Source organism: Littorina saxatilis, linkage group LG12, assembly GCF_037325665.1.
Source record: "Littorina saxatilis isolate snail1 linkage group LG12, US_GU_Lsax_2.0, whole genome shotgun sequence".
Taxonomy (NCBI): domain Eukaryota; kingdom Metazoa; phylum Mollusca; class Gastropoda; order Littorinimorpha; family Littorinidae; genus Littorina; species Littorina saxatilis.
Window position 1 is genome coordinate 2,914,448 of NC_090256.1, and position 20,110 is coordinate 2,934,557.

General features: G+C 38.6%; 1 non-coding gene across 1 annotated transcript; it reads left to right on the forward strand.

Moving 5' to 3' along the window:
* Positions 1-555: 555 nt before the first annotated feature.
* Trnai-gau (transfer RNA isoleucine (anticodon GAU)) lies at positions 556-650 on the forward strand. Its single transcript has one exon. It is a non-coding gene; the product is annotated as a tRNA-Ile (tRNA).
* The last annotated feature ends 19,460 nt before the right edge of the window (positions 651-20,110 follow it).

A 20,110-nucleotide genomic window follows, 5' to 3' on the forward strand; every position in this document is an offset into this window, starting at 1 on the left:
TGCAATTTCACACACTGATAGTCAATCATGTGTCTTTATCAAAGAAAAAGTCCATCTCTGTTCAGATTTCATTTACTTTTTTCACCACCCATTGTCCACGTTTTATGCGTACCTTTTGGCACTTAGCCATGTACTGATTAAGACTTCGCTCGCCTTTACCCGAAGACTGAGACGGGTCCTGCTCGTCTCCGCGAAGCACGCGAACATATATAGTGTCTAACTATACCCGGAGGTCTGGGTTATGCGGAGGCATTTGCCTGTGTGAACGGTGACATTCCGGAACTAATTTTCGGCAAACTTAGTTGTTTGCAGCAATGTATTTCAATTTTTTTTCATTCTTTCTTGAAACTGTTACAGCATGATGCAAAATTACACTATAATAGGTTATATAATAAAAATAAAAACTATCTCAGATCTCACACGCTAAAAATATGACAAAAAACAGTTCTAGAGCGACATTAATTCTAGCTTCCTGTGGCTTGAAAGCATTGAAGGTGTGAGGGAAGTAACTCGCTTCAACGCCATGCGATAGGGCACACAACGGTTCTTTCCCTTGGCCCATTAGCTTAGTTGGTTAGAGCATACATATCTCTGGTTAGAGCGCCGTGCTGATAACGCGGAGGCCGTGGGTTCGACCCCCATGTGGGCCACGCAATATTTTTGATCGCAACGCAGTTTTTTTGTCTTTCCGAGATAAGTTTTAGGTGTTCTTACTACATGTACAAACTATATTTTACTGTTTCTCAAACCCACTGTCTTTAACATTTGTTTACAGTTTCACTTGCCAATAACTTGCTGCTGATGATATCTGAATCATGTTGCTGATGATATCTGAATCATGTTCAATTAACATTAAAAATGTATAATTATGCCAATTATGTTTTTCACAAATGCACCAAACTCCATTTTCTACACTTCTTTTTTACAATCCAAGCAGTTGCTATTTTCTTAACTCAAACATTTCTCGATCAATCCAAACTATTTTTAAGCTGTGTAACATAACACATTTTCTTTCCCATTTTTTATTTTTGTATCTCGTCATTTGTTGTTGGCGGCCCTATGCTCCACAGGGAGCCTACAGGAATAAGTCAAGTCAAGTCATTTGTTGTTGACAAATAAATATAATTATTTCATAACTCAAACATTTCTTGGTCAATCCAAACTATTTTTAAGCTGTGAGTGTGACATAAAACAATGTACATATCGTCGTCGCCATGGCAAAATTGCGCTAATGTCAAGTGAAATGTTGTTTACCTTTACTGTACCAATTGACACTAATGCAATTTTCCCATGTTGACGACAATATTTTATTTAAAATTGATTTCAGGATTTTGTTAACATAACACATTTTTTTTGCCATTTTTAATTTTTGTATCTCGTCATTTGTTGTTGACAAATAAATATAATTATTTTCATAACTCAAACATTTCTCGATCAAACCAAACTATTTTTAAGCTGTGGGTGTGACATAAAACAATCTACATATCGTCGTCGGCATGAAAAAATTGCGCTAATGTCCAATGAAACGTTTAGTTTTACTGTACCAATTGACACTCGCGCAATTTTTCCATGTTGACGGCAATATCTTACTTAAAATTGATTTCAGGATTTTGTTAACATAAACATTTTCTTTCCCGTTTTGAATTTTCTATCTCCTGATTTGTTGTTGACAAATAAATGTAATTACAATACTACCATCATTGCACTTGCCAATATCTTGTTACTGGTGCTATTATCACAATGGTGTTCAATTAACGATGTTACATTTGTTTAACAATCAGTATTACATTTATTGTTTAAATGTAGGGGAAAGGCTCCTAATATGGACCGGCTCCTAATATGGACCACATCCTGTTTTGACAAACTAACGGCGCTAGAGCGCTCAAAACAATTTCATTCGCTTTATTCACCCTCTCTGGATAAGTTGCACATGTCAAAACAGTTGCAGAAACACAAACCTGAAAACCGTTAGGCTTTTTCGCTTTTTTTCACTTTTGGCAGCGTTCACTCTAAATTTGCCGCCTAAAACGGACTCGTTTCTGTCCACAGCCAAAGCTTTCATAACACAAAAATGGCTATATATGACAGCTAAAATCGTATTTGTTGCATTTTAGCAGTGTTGACCCTGAGTTTCTAATGCAAACAAAGAATAATAGCAAAATCTCAAAGTATGTGCGAGTCCCCTAATATGGACCACCTTCAACAAATCGAAGAAATTAAAAGCTAAAGGCTATTTTCATTAATTCATTAAGAAGCTTGCTGGTAATAACCTATAACTAGCCCTCGAGATTTCAAAAAAATGCAACAAAAAGTCTTCTTTTCGTGGAAGTTGATAATTTCACTTATTTTCACTCTGTTTTTGATAAGCTTCTTTAGTTTCCTGGTGTGCTTCAAATAATGCTCTCATCAACCCGAAACAGATAAATCTAGAGCATATTTTTATTAGGCTGACTTGTACACTAAGTTGTATCATGTTATTTTGAAATTTTGGGGGCTTTTTACAGTGATTCGTGAAGGCCGCTTCACTGGTCCATATTAGGCGCCTGGGCTCCTAATATGGACCCTTTGTGATTTTTTCTGTATTTAATTTTTGCTGAATGTGTATCAAAGCTATTTTACTCTAATTAGGCCTAACGGTTAACCTAAGAAAGAAGGACTACCAAACACAAAATGAAGCTTCTTTGCACGAAAACAAGCTAGTTATTAGCAATAAACAAAAAGTGGTCCATATTAAGGGCCCTTCCCCTACTTTCTTTCACATTTTGTAGTTTTCTATCCCATGATTCGTTGTTGACAAATACATGTCATTCCATTAATCCTATTCATGTGTTGCATTGTTGTGCAAGATGACTGAGTGTGTGCATAATATATATATACATGTAGTCCATTTCAGAACATATTTACCATAAACAAAACCCTCGCTTGCATAATATTGATCGGGAACAAAACAAGATTTTTTCCTTCAAATAACTTGCGTTATTTAACCATTTCACTATTTCACGCTAGCACTCGGACAAGTGTCACACACAAACACCCTGCCATGACTGTTTTTTGAAGAAACCACTTTGACCATTCACCTAAAAATTACATGAAGGAATGTCTGGGAACCTGCTGATTTGAATCAGCAAATTTTCTTGTCTTTAATTGTGAGTACATTTTCAGAGAAAACATGGCATATCTTTTATGTTTGGATTCGGGAAATGATAAAGATTAGGATGAAATCATTGTTGGATTGACAACTAAAATGAGAATTTTGAGATTAATAATGACAAAGCTCATTAATTAATTTGTAATCTTTCAAGCAGAAATACAATCGCATAGACCGGGCTTCGTCGAAGATGGCTTGACCAAAATGTCAATTAATTTGATCGAAAAATGAGGGCGTGACAGTGCCGCCTCACTTTCACTAAAACCGGGTATGATGTCATCAAAGACATTTATCGAAGAACATAATATGGTCTGGAGATTTCTTTCATCTGGAAGAATGTTGATGTAAAGTTTCATGAGTTAAATTCCTTCTTTCTGTTACTTTCTTTTTACATTTAGTCAAGTTTTGACTAAATGTTTTAACGTAGAGGGGGGAATCGAGACGAGGGTCGTGGTGTATGTGCGTGTGTGTGTGTGTGTGTGTGTGTGTGTGTGTGTGTGTGTGTGTGTGTGTGTGTGTGTGTGTGTGTGTGTCTGTGTGTGTCTGTCTGTGTGTGTGTGTAGAGCGATTCAGACTAAACTACTGGACCGATCTTTATGAAATTTGACATGAGAGTTCCTGGGTATGATATCCTCAGACGTTTGTTTTCATTTTTTTGATAAATGTCTTTGATGACGTCATATCCGGCTTTTCGTGAAAGTTGAGGCGGAACTGTCACGCCCTCATTTTTCAACCAAACTGGTTGAAATTTTGGTCGGGTAATGTTCGACGAAGCCCGGACTTCGGTATTGCATTTCAGCGGGGTGGCTTAAAAATTAATTAATGACTTTGGTCATTAAAAATCTGAAAATTGTAAAAAAAAAGATGTTTTTTATAAAACGATCCAAATTTACGTTCATCGTATTGTCCATCATTTTCTGATTCCAAAAACATATAAATATGTTATATTCGGATTAAAAACAAGCTCTGAAAATTAAATATATAAAAATTATGATCAAAATTAAATTTTGGAAATCAATTTAAAAACACTTTCATCTTATTCCTTGTCGGTTCCTGATTCCAAAAACATATAGATATGATATGTTTGGATTAAAAACACGCTCAGAAAGTTAAAACGAAGAGAGGTACAGAAAAGCGTGCTATCCTTCCCAGCGCAACTACTACCCCGCTCTTCTTGTCAATTTCACTGCCTATGCCGTGAGCGGTGGACTACGAGTATACGGTCTTGCTGCGTTGCATTGCGTTCAGTTTCATTCTGTGAGTTCGACAGCTACTTGACTAAATGTTGTATTTTCGCCTTACGCGACTTGTTTTACTATCTCCTTGCATACCTTTTATTTGGTAAGTTCTCAAAATGCAAAAGTCAGACTCTCATTTTTGTGTTATTATTCTTATTTTTCTTCTTCTCTAAACTTTATCTGTTTAAGAACGGAGGAAATATCTTTAGTTCATTATTTGTATCCACTTTCCTTTTTTTCATTGAAAAATATGCATATATTATTGTATATATAGTGCTGTATACTCACAAGTGTGGTCGCTGGAGTATCGCCTCGAGATGTAAGAGTAAGAAAAAGCGGCATCCACCGCGTAGGGAACGGCCACCAAGACAAGGACCAACAGGCAAGCCATCATGGTCTTCATTGCTGAAGACAGTACTTGCTGCTGATGGCAGTGATGAGGTCGATCTTCTCGTGGATGGATGTAGTCGGGGACAAGTGAACGGAAACTTATATAGAGTCTAAATTCATACGCTTGCAGTATTAATTATGCAAGGTAATATATGCAGTTGATTAAATTCAGAAACAGAAGTTATTTTTGCGAGGTCGTTTTATCTATTAATTTCTTTTCATCTCTTATTCCAAGTACACTGGGATCGAGATCTAGAGATATTAGGGTGTGTGTGTGTGTGTGTGTGTGTGTGTGTGTGTGTGTGTGTGTGTGTGTGTGTGCGTGCGTGCGCGCGTGTGTGTGTGTGTGTGTGTGTGTGTGTGTGTGTGTGTGTGTGTGTTCAAATATTTCCATTTAAAGTACTGGAAAGATGATTGTGATGCCTTGTATGTGAAATCTTCCAAATAATATTTCCATTTTTTATTTTTTTTATTATTGAATGAGTGTCACAAAGATGTGAGTAGGATAGTTGTGATGTGAAGCACGTCGTGATTTTAATTTCCATAAACATTAAATTGGGATATGCTAGGACACGTTTGAAGCGATATCACGGGTTTCGTGTGTTGAACGAGAAAAACCTTAGTTTGACATGAGTTGTGTTTATGAGAAATGTAGCTGGTCTTTGTTTAATAACGTCGCGTTTGTCAAGTTTGTCGGGGACAAACACTCTTTCAAGAGACGGGTCTCTTAACCTTTGCCGTGCTTCCTGGGTTCACCTGTACCCAGAGACACACTAAAATCATTGTAACTCTGGAACCATTAAAGGTATCGTTTTGAAATTTTAAGTATCTCTCACACACCTAATTTGCTCTCTGTCTGCACATTTTTAGTGTGTACATGACAAAACATTAAAGTTTATTGATTATGTTAATTAACATAAACACTACCGATTGCGCGGGTTCACGCAAACCCATACTTTTAAAGAGTAGTAGTGATTGTAACTATCCCTCTGCCGACGGCGCGGGTCTGCTACACCCATAATTACCAAAGCGGCGGAACAGTGTCTGTCTGCCTGTTTGTCTCCAAGAGACTCTCTGTCTATCTGTCCGTATCTCTCTGTCTGTATGTCTGTTGTCAGTTGCTCTGTCTGTCTGTCTGTCTCTCTGTCTATCCGTCTATCTGTCTATCCGTCTATCTGACTGTCTGTCTATCTGACTGTCTGTCTATCTGACTGTCTGTCTCTCTCTGTCTCTCTCTCTCTCTCTCTGTCTCTCTCTCTCTGTCTCTCTCTGTCTCTCTCCCTCTCTCTGTCTCTCTCTCTGTCTCTCTCTCTTAGTCTCTCTCTCTCTGTCTCTCTCTCTTAGTCTCTTTCTCTGTTTCTCTTTCTTAGTCTCTCTCTCTCTCTTTCTTAGTCTCTCTCTCTCTCTCTTTCTTAGTCTCTCTCTCTCTTTCTTAGTCTCTCTCTCTCTCTTTCTTAGTCTCTCTCTCTCTCTTTGTTAGTCTCTCTCTCTCTCTTTCTTAGTGTCTCTCTCTCTTTCTTAGTCTCTCTCTCTCTTTTTCTTAGTCACTCTCTCTCTCTCTCTTTCTTTTAGTCTCTCTCTCTCTTTCTTAGTGTCTCTCTCTCTTTCTTAGTCTCTCTCTCTCTTTCTTAGTCTCTCTCTCTCTTTCTTAGTCTCTCTCTCTCTTTCTTAGTCTCTCTCTCTCTCTTTCTTAGTCTCTCTCTCTCTCTCTCTTTCTTAGTCTCTCTCTCTCTCTCTTTCTTAGTCTCTCTCTCTCTCTCTTTCTTAGTCTCTCTCTCTTCTTAGTCTCTCTCTCTCTCTCTTTCTTAGTCTCTCTCTCTCTCTTTCTTTCTCTCTCTCTCTCTTTCTTAGTCTCTCTCTCTCTCTTTCTTAGTCTCTCTCTCTCTCTTTCTTAGTCTCTCTCTCTCTTTCTTAGTCTCTCTCTCTTTCTTAGTCTCTCTCTCTCTCTCTTTCTTAGTCTCTCTCTCTCTCTTTCTTAGTCTCTCTCTCTCTCTTTCTTAGTCTCTCTCTCTCTTTATTAGTCTCTCTCTCTCTCTTTCTTAGTCTCTCTCTCTCTCTCTCTTTCTTAGTCTCTCTCTCTCTCTCTTTCTTAGTCTCTCTCTCTCTCTTTCTTAGTCTCTCTCAGTCTCTCTCAGTCTCTCTCAGTCTCTCCCTCCCCCTCCCCCTCTCCCTCCCCCTCTCCCTCCCCTACAAGAAGTCGGTGAAGGGAGAAACTCGATGCACCCACCGAAGTAGCGCTGTGGGTTTCCCTGAACCCACCCCGTCGTTAGAGAAATAAACGGTAAAAACCCTCTTTCAAATGTATGGGTTCAGACAAACCCGCATCGTCGGGCGTGTGTAGTCAAAAGCGGCATCCGGCAAAGGTTTTAAAGGTAAATAATTTACTATGTTGTATATTATTGAAGCTTGAATACATAGCTGGAATGTAAATGTAAGTGTATGCAAAGTGCACTAAAGTCAAGTGTGAAGTTTAAGAGAATTCTTGTTGTGATTGTATTATGGTTTTTATTGGGAAATTCTTGAACATAAATGTTGTTACGCATTTATGTTATGTTTAAGACAATGATACTATGTATGGTAGTGTCATTAGTGGATTAAGTGATTCATGGATATTGACTGTGGACGGAATGTGAATGTAGAATGAATGAGAGAGATGTTACATGAAGAGGAGATGGTTTAAGAGAATGTTGTATTAAGACTTGGGTTAATTCTTTAGGAGTTTCCATGACGAGGGTTCATGATGCGTGAGCGAGGGACGGACCTCACACGGAAGAGGCGTGACGATGGTGGAGGGAGAGACCACATCGGCGCAGATGGCTGGACGGAGGAGTCTCCATCATCACCGGTCGTAGAGACGACGGTTCTTTTCGTTAATGGCGAAAGTGTTTCTCGGGGAGAAACGTGGAAGGAGCATGTTGGCATCTATACGGAGAGTTTCTGGGAATTCATCGTCTACGTGGATTCAGCGGCACAAGGATGTGTAAAGGACGACATGCAGTGAGCCGTGATACGAACTCGTGAGTGTCTGTCAACACTTTACCTTGTGCAGTAATCTATTATTGAAATAGTTCTTGATATCATTAATCACATGTATGGAGAGATTGTGAAGAGATTGTATGAACGGTGGGGACGAGAAGCTGATTGGTATTGATGTTGTTTTTTTAGGTGAAGAATTGTGTTATAATTTGTGTGAGGAAATAATAAGTCTGTATCCTCCCAAATTCTGTGTTTGGAGTGTTTAGAGTGAAGAGTGAAGAGTCAGTGTAATTAGATAGGGCAGAACACGTATACGTAAAAGTAACTCCTTTATTCACACTACAATCCACTTCATGACAATGAGAGTTTTTGATGACGCCATATATTTACCTGTTTTTTTTTTATTCAACAGTTTTTTTATTCAGGCAAACACAGATTTACAATGACAAAAGCATTGATACTTATACTGATAGTAAATTGCAGCAGTAACAGAGTTAAACACATATGACAAGCTACATGGCAGTTGGTATTGTTTTATGTTCAAAGCATACATATCCCGAAATCAGAAATGCATTAACGGCTATTGTAATAGCAAATCACAACATCACCAGTCGTCATCAAACTGTTATTAGCTGTTGGTACGGGTTCCATTTTTTAATAAACTGAATTTGCTTCATGAGGATATTGTGAGCATATTTATCAATTTGATATAAGTTACATAGTTCTCTTAAAAACATTTGCATGCGAGGACGAATTTTGTTCATTCTACATTTGTATACAAAGAACTTTGCTGTTAATAAAATATAGTCAAAACCAGCGTCTGTTTTAATGTGGTTTTCATAGTTCAATAATATCAGTGTTGGTGTTAGTCTGAGCCTGTCACAGTTAAAACATTTTTCTTTCAGACATTTTTCAAACTCAGACCAAAAAACCTGGACATGTTCACATTGCCACAAGTAGTGGTAGACTGTATCTTTTTCCAGTTCACAAAAATTGCACATATTACTTGTGACAACACCCATGTCCTTCAATATTGAATTATTCACGAGAACCCTATTATTTATTTTAATTTGGAACCATTGATACTTCACATCTTGTATTTTCTTTGTTTTATGGAAAATTTTATCCCAGTTAATTTCAGTGCCAAGGAGGTTTTCCCAACTTTTACATGCCTTAGGGACACTTTTAACAGCCTTTCTAATAAGATGATCGTAAAATATTTTTGCTCCTTGTCCACCAGATAAAAAAAGAGAAAATGCCGTGTTATTGTTAATTGATTTTGTTGATTCAATAACAATTTTATTTTTCCGCATATAACTTTTGATCGTGCTGATACAACCATAATACACCAGAAAGGATGTCTCAACTTGTATTTTTTCTTTAAATTCGTTAAAACTTAGAAACTCTCCATTCTCTTTTAATAAATCTTTGACATATTGTATACCATTTTCAGTCCAATTTACAAAATTAAACACTTTATTATTAATCTTGAATTTGGTATTGAGGAAAAGTGGTTCTGTCAACAGTTCTTCGGATGTATTGATCTCTATTTTGAAGTGGATTTCCTCATAGGCTTCAAATACATTTTTCCAAAACAGATTTACTCTACAGTCGTTAAATAGTTTGCCTCCAAACTTTGATGCTTCTGTTAATTTTGGACATCTGCTTAATAGTATTGCTTTCCATTTGGGATTATATGTGGTGTTCAGAACTTTCTTCATCCAGTTAAGTTTCAAAGAAAGGATATAAGCTTTAATGAATGGAATATTTAGACCTCCTTCTTCTATCTTGTGGATAGCCATTGTTCTTTTTATTTTGTCTCTTTTATTATCCCATACAAATTCAAAGCACATTTGTTGTAGTTGTCTTATGTGTGCATCTGGTGGGTTTGGAAGCATGATCCACAAATAAACAAGTTTGGACAATACAAGTGATTTCAGGACTGCTACTCTTCGTCTTCCTACCGGTGTTGTTGACCGTTTTGACCATACGTTAAATAACTTTTTTGCTTCATTGAACTTATCATTAATGTTCATCTCTGCCATATTTGACAAATCATTGGTAAACCAGAGCCCCAGTATTTTAAATGTGTTAGGATTCCAACACATGTTCAGGTGTGTGAGAAACACTACTTCACTATATTTTTCTCCCAAGCCAAACATTGCATGTTTTATCATAATTAAGTTTTAACCCTGACAAATTCTTGAATAATTCTAACTCTTGAAACAGTGTTTGAAAAGTCACTTTTTCTCCGTCAAGTAAAAAATATGTGTCATCCGCAAATTGACTAATTTTACACTCCGTATATTCTGTTATTTCTATTCCCTTTATCTGATTGTTTTCCCTAATTCTACATGCTAACAATTCTGTACCCAGAATAAATACATAGGGTGAGATTGGATCTCCTATATTTGCCTGTTTGCAAAAGTTGAGGATTTGCCTGTTTGCAAAAGTTGAGGACGCACTGTCACGGCAGCATTTGTTAAATACTTTTTATTTTTTATTTTTGAAAGTGATATCATTGTATTACTTCGTGCATCCGAATATGAAATTAGCAAAAATATGATTGCACCCATTTTGTACTCCAACTAAAACATTCATTCCCCTGTCATTTTATTCAAACCTTCTATGACATTAAAGGCACTCAACTTAGCTATCTGGCACACTTTTCGGATTACAGATTTCTTTCACACCGGTCACGTGACCGCCGTCCAAATAAAGGTGCCCTTAAGTATGCCGACGAAGTTATGATTTTTTTTTAATGTAAGTCCACAAACTTGTGACGGGTTTTACAACTTTGTCCGGACAATTCAATAACATCTGTGTAAAAGCATATAAAGTCAGCAAGCTTAGAGACGGAGTCACGAATGACATCATCATGCATTTCCGGGAAGGCTACCCTGCCTAGGTCCCAAAACCAGGAAGACTATTTGGAGTTGTGTGAGACCTTTATGAATGAGTCATTTGTCAGATCGGCATGGGCGGATCCATGAGGGTTTCCGGGCTTTCCGGACCCCCCCCTCCCAGCCTAAAAATGAAATAAAAAAGGAGAGAGAAAAAAAAGGAAGACAAATACATTTTAAAATAAAGGAAAAATGATGGCTCGATCAGATTGCACCAGATTGCTCCCTTTTCCTTGATTTTTATCAACATATTCCGGGGGGGTGGGGGTGGGGGGGGGGGGGGGCATGCCCCCAGACCCCCCGGGGAGCCGGCCTTTGTCTTCTAAGTGACGGTTTTGGAAAGTAGTTGGGTAATTTATTGGCTCAGGTTGCACTAGATCAGTCTATTGTTCTTGTTTTGATCCACATTTTTATTCTTAAATGTACTTTTTTGGGTGTAGTAAGGGAAGTGTCTTGGCTCCGATTGCACAAGATGTCTCCATTTTCCTTGTTTTTATCAATATTTTCCGGGGGGGGGGGGGGGGGCATGCCCCCGGACCCCCCTAGGAAGTTCAAACGCTTCGTGCCCTCAACTAAACGCTTCGCGTTGTCGAATTGTCCCTAAAAGAAATGTGGACCCCCCCCCCTTTAAAAATGATGTGATCCGCCCCTATATCGGTTAGATTTACCCCGTAAATTGGCGTCGGTGCAGATCAGGCAATACATTTTCTCATCTTCAAAATCCAGCCGAGTTAATGTATTTGTTCATTCTGTATGGAAACCAGCAAATGATTACATTAGTTCTGACGGTACGCATGGTAATACAAATTCTGTGCTTTGCGGGACCATGTTGTTAAGTTTGGCGCATCGCGGGACCATGTTGTTAAGTTTGGCGCATCGCGGGACCATGTTGTTAAGTTTGGCGCATCGCGGGACCATGTTGTTAAGTTTGGCGCATCGCGGGACCATGTTGTTAAGTTTGGCGCATCGCGGGACCATGTTGTTAAGTTTGGCGCATCGCGGGACCATGTTGTTAAGTTTGGCGCATCGCGGGACCATGTTGTTAAGTTTGGCGCATCGCGGGACCATGTTGTTAAGTTTGGCGCATCGCGGGACCATGTTGTTAAGTTTGGCGCATCGCGGGACCATGTTGTTAAGTTTGGCGCATCGCGGGACCATGTTGTTAAGTTTGGCGCATCGCGGGACCATGTTGTTAAGTTTGGCGCATCGCGGGACCATGTTGTTAAGTTTGGCGCATCGCGGGACCATGTTGTTAAGTTTGGCGCATCGCGGGACCATGTTGTTAAGTTTGGCGCATCGCGGGACCATGTTGTTAAGTTTGGCGCATCGCGGGACCATGTTGTTAAGTTTGGCGCATCGCGGGACCATGTTGTTAAGTTTGGCGCATCGCGGGACCATGTTGTTAAGTTTGGCGCATCGCGGGACCCTCTCCAAGAAGTTTTGGAACGTTTTTTTCGGCTTCTAGTGCGTAAATGACGCAGGGACGTACATGTTGGGGAGCTCCGGTGCTTACATTAAAAAACAAGTCGCTTAAAGCGAAATTACTACTTTAGTGAAGCTGTCAAACTCACGGAATGAAATTTTTTAATCGAAGTAGCCTACTTAATTAACCTTTGATCGTTAATTGTGATCACATATGTAGAACAAACATGACATATGTATATATTTTCAGATTCAGAATTTGATGAAGAATACGAAGCAATCAATTAATTTTAAGTCGGTTTGTAAATATTTCATTTTCATGTCAACTTTAATGAGCAAAATCGTTAATTAATTTTTAAGCCTCCAAGCTGAAATGCAATAGCAAAGTCCGGCCTTTGTTGAAAATTACTTGACCAAAATTTCACCAAAAATTGGTTTGAAAATGAGAGCGTGACAGTGCCGCTTCAACTTGCACAATAAGCCGGATATGACGTCATCAAAGACATTTATCAAAAAAATGAAAAAAACGTCTGAGGATATCATACCCAGGAACTCTCATGTGAAGTTTCATGAAAATCGGTTCAGTAGTTCTCTCTGAATCGCTCTATACACAAACACACACACACACACACACACACACACACACACACACACACACACACACACACACACACACACACACACACACACACACACACCAGACCCTCATCTCGATTCCCGGTCAACGTTAAAACATTTAGTCAAAACTTGACGCTGATTATGGACCACTTTTTGTTTCATGCTGTGTAGAATTTTTAATTTGGTAGCTGTTCTCTCTTTTTTTTCAACGTAAACCCTAATAGGAGCGAATAAGCATTGCTAGAAATTGGTCAAAAATTAAATACAGAAAAATACACAACTTGTCCATGTTAAGAGCCTGGGCGCCTAATACGAACCGGTGAAGAGGCCATCACGAATCATTGTAAAAAGCCAACTATAATTCATAGTCCATGAAACAAATCAGTGTGCGAGTCAGGCTAATTAAAGTATGCCTCAGATGTTTTTGTTCGAAGCACAACAAGAAACTAAAGAAACGTATTAAAAACAGAGAGAAAATAATGAAATTACCATATTCCACGTAAGAAAGAATACTTTGATATTTTATTATTTTTAAATATATATATATATATATTTTTTTTTGGGGGGGGGGGGGGGTTGTCATTTTCAGCAAGCTTTTTAAAATCATGACTGAAATCATTGTCTTTTCTTTTCTTCTATTTGAAGGTGGTCCACCTATAACTTGAGAGAGAGGGGGGAGAGAGAGAGAGAGAGAGAGATAGAGAGAGAGAAAGAAAGAGAGGAGAGAGAGAGAGAGAGGAGAGAGAGAAAGGAAAGAGAGGAGAGAGAAAGAGAGGAGAGAGAAAGAGAAGAGAGAGAAAGAGAGGAGAGAGGAGAGAGAAAGAGAAAAGAGAGGAGAGAGAGAAAGAGAGGAGAGAGAGAAAGAGAGGAGAGACTTAGACTTAGACTTAGAACATTTTATTCACATAAAGGGTAGACATTTTAGGCCATAGGCTTAATCTTACAATGTGCCCTTTACATTCACACAAACACATATTCACGCGTGCGCCCGACTAGAATCATAGAAACATCAACATACAGTAATAATAAATGAGAAAAGTAGTAGAAAATACATGAATGGAACATCAATAAAGCAATTACAGAATGGAACATTAATTACGCAATCACACTTGCGCACTCACACGCAGACGCACAAGGAGGAACACATATAGTACTAATAATAATATACACACAACTAAGTGCCATTCAACAAGCACACAGTGAGCCTACCAAGACAGGTAGATTTAGCATTATGTAGGCATGCAGCAGTCAATATTTCAGAGTAATAAAATAATTATAATTAACAAAGCTAGCTACAATACCGGCAGCGTAACTTATGAAGACCTCAGTATGTGTTTCCTGAGGGAGGTTTTGAATGCGTTCAATGAACGGCACGTTTGTACATTCGAAGGAAGAGAGTTCCACAGTGAAGGTCCCACAAAAGCAAAGCTAGTTTTGTATAGATCTATGCGAGTCCTTGGTAATATATATATAGATTTGTTTGACACATAGCGCTCGGAAGCTTTAGTCAAGAATGCATTTAGGTATGGTGGGGCCAGCTCATTGAGCGCCTTGTACATTAGAATTAAGATGTTGTAATCAAGCTGCTGTTGAAGTGGAAGAATATTGGCTACCTTCAACTTTTCTGACGTGGACAGATAAGGATTGGTTACAATAAGCTTAGCACCTCTTCTGTGCAAGGAGTTTAGTTTTTTCATTATATTTTCACTGGCACCGCACCATACAGTGGAGGCATAATTAATATATGATAGACAGTGTGCCACGTAAAACATTTTCAGTCCCTCCTTGTCTACAAAGGGTTTTAGTTTAGATAAGAGATGGAGATTGCTTGACAGCTTTTTACAGATATTCTTAACGTGTATGTTCCACCTAAGCTCCTGGTCAACTTCAATTCCTAGTACTCTGTGTGATGAAACCTGTTCTATAGGATCTGAGTGCAGTTTTAAGTTGAGGAGAAGGGGCGCTCTCTGATGTTTCTGACTGTCTAGATGTGACTACCATACTGCTGGATTTTTTTAGATGCAGGGTCATTTTGTTGTTACTACACCACTGTTCAACGTCGTTGATTCCCTGCTGAAGGTCAGCCTCCACTTGAACTATTTTTTTGGACGATGAGTGAAGAGAGCTATCATCAGCAAAAAGCTCACAAGATACATTTTTATTCGTAATATGCAAAGGTAGGTCGTTTATGAAGATACTAAATAAAAGTGGGCCAAGAATGGACCCCTGAGGAACTCCGCAATTTAGAACACCATCTTGTGAATATTGACCATTTAGATATACCCGCTGGGATCTGTTCGTGATGAACGATGCAAGCAACTTAACTGTATCACTGTTGTTTATATAAAACTTTAGTTTAGTTATGAGAATATTGTGATCGACTGTTTCAAACGCTTTTCTCAGATCGAGGAAAACTGCACCAACTAATTTGGAATCGTTGATAGCCGACAGCCAGGTGTCACAGAGACGGACAAGAGCCGTGGAACAAGAATGAAACTTACGAAAACCAGATTGGAATTGGTAAAAAAGATCGTGGCTTTCCATGTGATGGATTACATGTTTATGGATATGCATCTCAAGAGGCTTAGAGAGCACCGATAGAACAGAGATAGGACGAAGGTTGTTGATGTCGCTAGAATCCGACGTCTTAGGAATAGGAATAACTTTAGCACATTTCCACTCCAGAGGGAAGACCTTTGTTTTAATACATAGATTGTACAAGAACGTCAGGGACTCTACTATACGGAAGTGAAAGTTTTAGAAAGAAGGTACTAATAGTGTCTACGCCCACGGACTTTTTATTCTTGAGGTCAGATATATATTTCCCTACTTCATGAACTGCCAGTGCAGGGATAGGGCTCTGGTCAGCAGACCGCAGCCGGTCACTACAGAAACTCTCAAGGAGAGGGTTAGAGAACTCGTTTTGTGTGGCTATAGAATTAGATTGGGTAAGGAGGGACGCGGCGGACAAGAAGTGGTTGTTAAGCGTGTCTGGCGATGCCACGACCGAGGGTGCTAAAGACGGCTTACGCTGCTTATGCGTAACCTCGTTCATGGCACGCCAGAGGTGCGCTGTATCACAATTATTCGAAATCATCTGTTCGAAATACCTACGTTTCGAATTTTTCACTAAAACACTGATTTTGTTCCTCTGAAGTTTGTACTCGTTAGTGTTTTTGTCCTTCTTAAGCGTGTCCCTAATTTTCATAGCCTCCATTATTTCAGCTGCAATCCAGAGCAAGAGAGAAAGAGAGGAAAGAGAGGAGAGAGAGAAAGAGAGCAGAGAGAGAAAGAGAGGAGAGAGAGAAAGAGAGGAAAGAGAGAAAGAGAGGAGAGAGAGAAAGAGAGGAGAGAGAGAAAGAGAGGAGAGAGAGAAAGAGAGCAGAGAGAGAAAGAGAGGAGAGAGAGAAAGAGAGGAAAGAGAGAAAGAGAGGAGAGAGAGAAAGAGAGGAGAGAGAGAAAGAGAGCAGAGAGAGAAAGAGAGGAGAGAGAGAAAGAGAGGAAAGAGAGAAAGAGAGGAGAGAGAGGAAAGAGAGAGAGGAAAGAGAGGAGAGAGAGAGAGAGAGAGAGAGAGAGAGAGAGAGAGAGAGAGAGAGAGAGAGAGAGAGAGGGAGAGAACTCAGAACTCAGAACTTTATTACATAAGGATAAAGGTTTTAGGCTTTGCCTAATCATCCATCCTGTCCTTTCAACATAAAGTAATCAAACGACAAGTCTTTAAAAAAAAATAGCAGCAATGCATCGTTAAACGGGGCCTTAAACTGGCTGTTTAGTTTCAAAAAGAATAGAAGGGAACGGGGGTCGAGGAAGTACGCATTCAGATTCTCTACACATACATATTAAATGAAAAACTTAAAAGCATTGCATACATAATAATCAGAATACACCATTTTTCTGGGGGCAGTTTTTCTTGTCATCAAGTGTGAGTCCCCCCTTGAGAAAGAGAGAGAGAGATTGATTGATTAAACTTTATTACAGAAGGATGGAGATTTTAGGCATTGCCTAGTCTTACAATCTGTCCTTGCAAACAAAGACGAGAGAGAGAGAGAGAGAGAGAGAGAGAGAGAAAAAAGAGAGAGAGGAGAGAGAGATAGAAAGAGAGAGAGAGAAAAGAGAGAGAGAAGAGAGAGGGGGAGAGAGAGATAGAAAGAGAGAAAAGAGAGAGACAGAGAGAGAGGAGTGAGAGAAAAGAGAGAGAGAGAGAGAGAGAGAGAGAGAGAGAGAGAGAGAGAGAGAGAGAGAGAGGGGGGGGGGCGATTAGATATATTTTGTCCATTATATCCTTTAAGGGAGTGCACCTCGTGTGCTCGCCCCGTGGCTACATACAAGTTTAAACGAACTCCATCAACGTACCCTACTTCAATACAATTAATTGTTATGTTATCTTTTCAACGCCCTAATTAGAAATGCACGTACATTTGGTAAAGACTGCAATCTCTGAGCCATCATCTTGAAATCATCTCTGCCATCAGATGCAAACTGATTTGCATTAGAAATGCTCTTCGATTATTATATATATCATTGAAACATTGCAGTGCGCTAAGAGATTTATAATGCAAATCGAGAAAATGAATTAATGAACGAGTTCAATAATTATGATCAATGTAATTTTTTGTTTTGTAAACGTTCCAATAACCTACAATTCTTGTTTTTTTTTAATGCTGAATTTTGGAACGTTAGCAGTCTCCCTGTTTTTGTTGTTTTTGGTTTTTGAATTACAGCTCTGTTACAAGTACAAGATTATGTTATGTCAACTGATCGCTTTCGGCTGAAATTATATTAACGGTGACTGCAGTCGATGTAGCAAACCATTCTCTCTCTCTCTCTCTCTCTCTCTCTCTCTCTCTCTCTCTCTCTCTCTCTCTCTTTCTCTCTCTCTCTATATATTTTTGTTTGTTTGTTTAGTCTGTTAATCGTTTGCTTGTTCGTTGTTTGTTTTTTATTACTTCTTTAATTGATATTCCAACATTTTTAAAACGTATCATTAGATTAAACCCTCCCATGGGCGAGGGCTGGATGTAAAAAAGCACCTGTTTGCTTATGCCACTACCCTCGTAAATAAAGAATTTGTCATTGTTATTGTCATTGTCTCTCTCTTCATTTTATTTATATAAAATAAGAATGAAATATTATGAAACTAGGTGTTGAAGTTACCACTTGTTCGCCATTTTCTGTTATCTGAATGTGTATTGATTATCATTTTAGAACGTGTACATAAGCAGTCTGCTTGTTAACGTTCTTAATGTTGTTATTGTTTGTTGTTGTAACAAAGAAAATGAATAAAACACGCTTAAAACCAATTACAGCTTGTTAAATATTTCTTGAGAATCACTATTTCGCTTGTGGTGACTTACATTAACAGCACAGAGACTATCTTGCATGTAATTAAAGAAGACTATTTTTCTCCTTGCACAATTAAATAACATAAATGTATCTCTCCCTATTCTCAGTTTGTCATTGACCGCTTGAGACATCAGGGTACAAACATTTGAGCGAAATTGAGTGTCGCATCAACTGAAGCAGAGACAGCCTCGCTACATTTTGTCAATTGATGATTATGTTTTTTTGAAACCAGCGGTCGAGTACAAACCAAAGACTGCAGAGGATGTAATTTTGTTCTTGCTATTACATGAACACCTTTATAAACTGGCCTTTTCTTGAGAAATGTGCTCACATTTTTGTGTAATAAATTATTATGGGGTATTGCGCTACAGGGAATCCTGGTAGGTTTCATACACAATTTATGCTATGTTATATGAAGTCTTATAAGTCCTATGAGAAAGGCCGGTGAATCAAGAATTAAAAATAAGTTACATGTTTACATTTGGCCAGGGATGCAAATGTAATTTGCTTCTTACTTGTGTCACCCCTACTGGAGAAATGTCTGGGTCATAAATACGATGATGGCTCCGCAGTATATTTGTTAGTTATGCTGATAAAAATACGTAAAACCCATCGTGAACTTTCTTTCAAAACCCTATTTGTGTACAGTTGGTGATTCTGAAGGTAAGAGTGGACGAACCAAAAAGGCATTGTGCATGTAATCTCACTCGGTGAATTTTACGAAATAAAAATGTTTTTCTTCCACTTTGAAATGTTTTATTTTATTTGAGATTAATATCTTGCATATTGCTAAACTTGCTGAACATACCTGATCCACTGGCAACCGTGTCAATGTTTAGCCAGGACGCAACGCATAGTTGAGTCGCCCAAGGCTCTTTTTCGCCACTAATCTGGGTCACCTTGCTGCTGTTTCGCAACATGCACACGTGTTATCACAAAATCTGTAAAAAAAAAAAAAAAAGCTTCCATATGCAGAGGGATTTATTTATAGTTGCTCCATTTGAAGCTGTCCAAAATCGCAATTGTTTTTTTTAGCAGACCCTTATTTTGAAATAATGGACGATAACTGCCCTCTGGTGCAACCAAGGGGAAATAGAACGTGATTTTCATATAAGGCATGTGATAATTAACTTTTACATTTATATAAGATTTTTTGTGACTTGCAGTTCAGACGTTATTTTGTCACTTTTCGCGACACATCCAAATTTCAGGGGAATCGGTTTTGAATACCGCAACGTTCTTTACGACGTGGTGGTCATGTACATGTTTTATCTATTAGCAAGCCAGAGTATGAGTTATAGTTAGGCTACACTTAAGTGAGAATCTTCTGAACCTAACATTTCTTTTTACTTCAAATATGCTGACGGGCACAGTGGTGTAGTGGATAGGCTACGACATGTCGGCCTCGGAAGGTCATGAGTTCAAATCCCGGCCGCGGCCGCTTGGTGGAGATTTGTCCGAACTCCCAGGTCAACTTATGTGCAGACCTGCTAGTGCCTTATCCCGCTTTTTGTGTACACGCAAGCACAAGACCAAGTGCGCACGGAAAAATCCTGTTATCCGTGTCAGAGTTCGATGGGTTATAGAAACACAACAAGTCGCGTAAGGCGAAAATACAATATTTAGTCAAGTAGCTGCCATTTTTCAGCAAGACCGTATACTCGTAGCATCGTCAGTCCACCGCTCATGGCAAAGGCAGTGAAATTGACAAGAAGAGCGGGGTAGTAGTTGCGCTAAGAAGGATAGCACGCTTTTCTGTACCTCTCTTTGTTTTAACTTTCTGAGCGTGTTTTTAATCCAAACATATCATATCTATATGTTTTTGGAATCAGGAACCGACAAGGAATAAGATGAAAGTGTTTTTAAATTGATTTGGACAATTTAATTTTGATAATAATTTTTATATATTTAATTTTCAGAGCTTGTTTTTAATCCGAATATAACATATTTATATGTTTTTGGAATCAGCAAATGATGGAGAATAAGATAAACGTAAATTTGGATCGTTTTATAAATTTTTATTTTTTTTTACAATTTTCCGATTTTTAATGACCAAAGTCATTAATTAATTT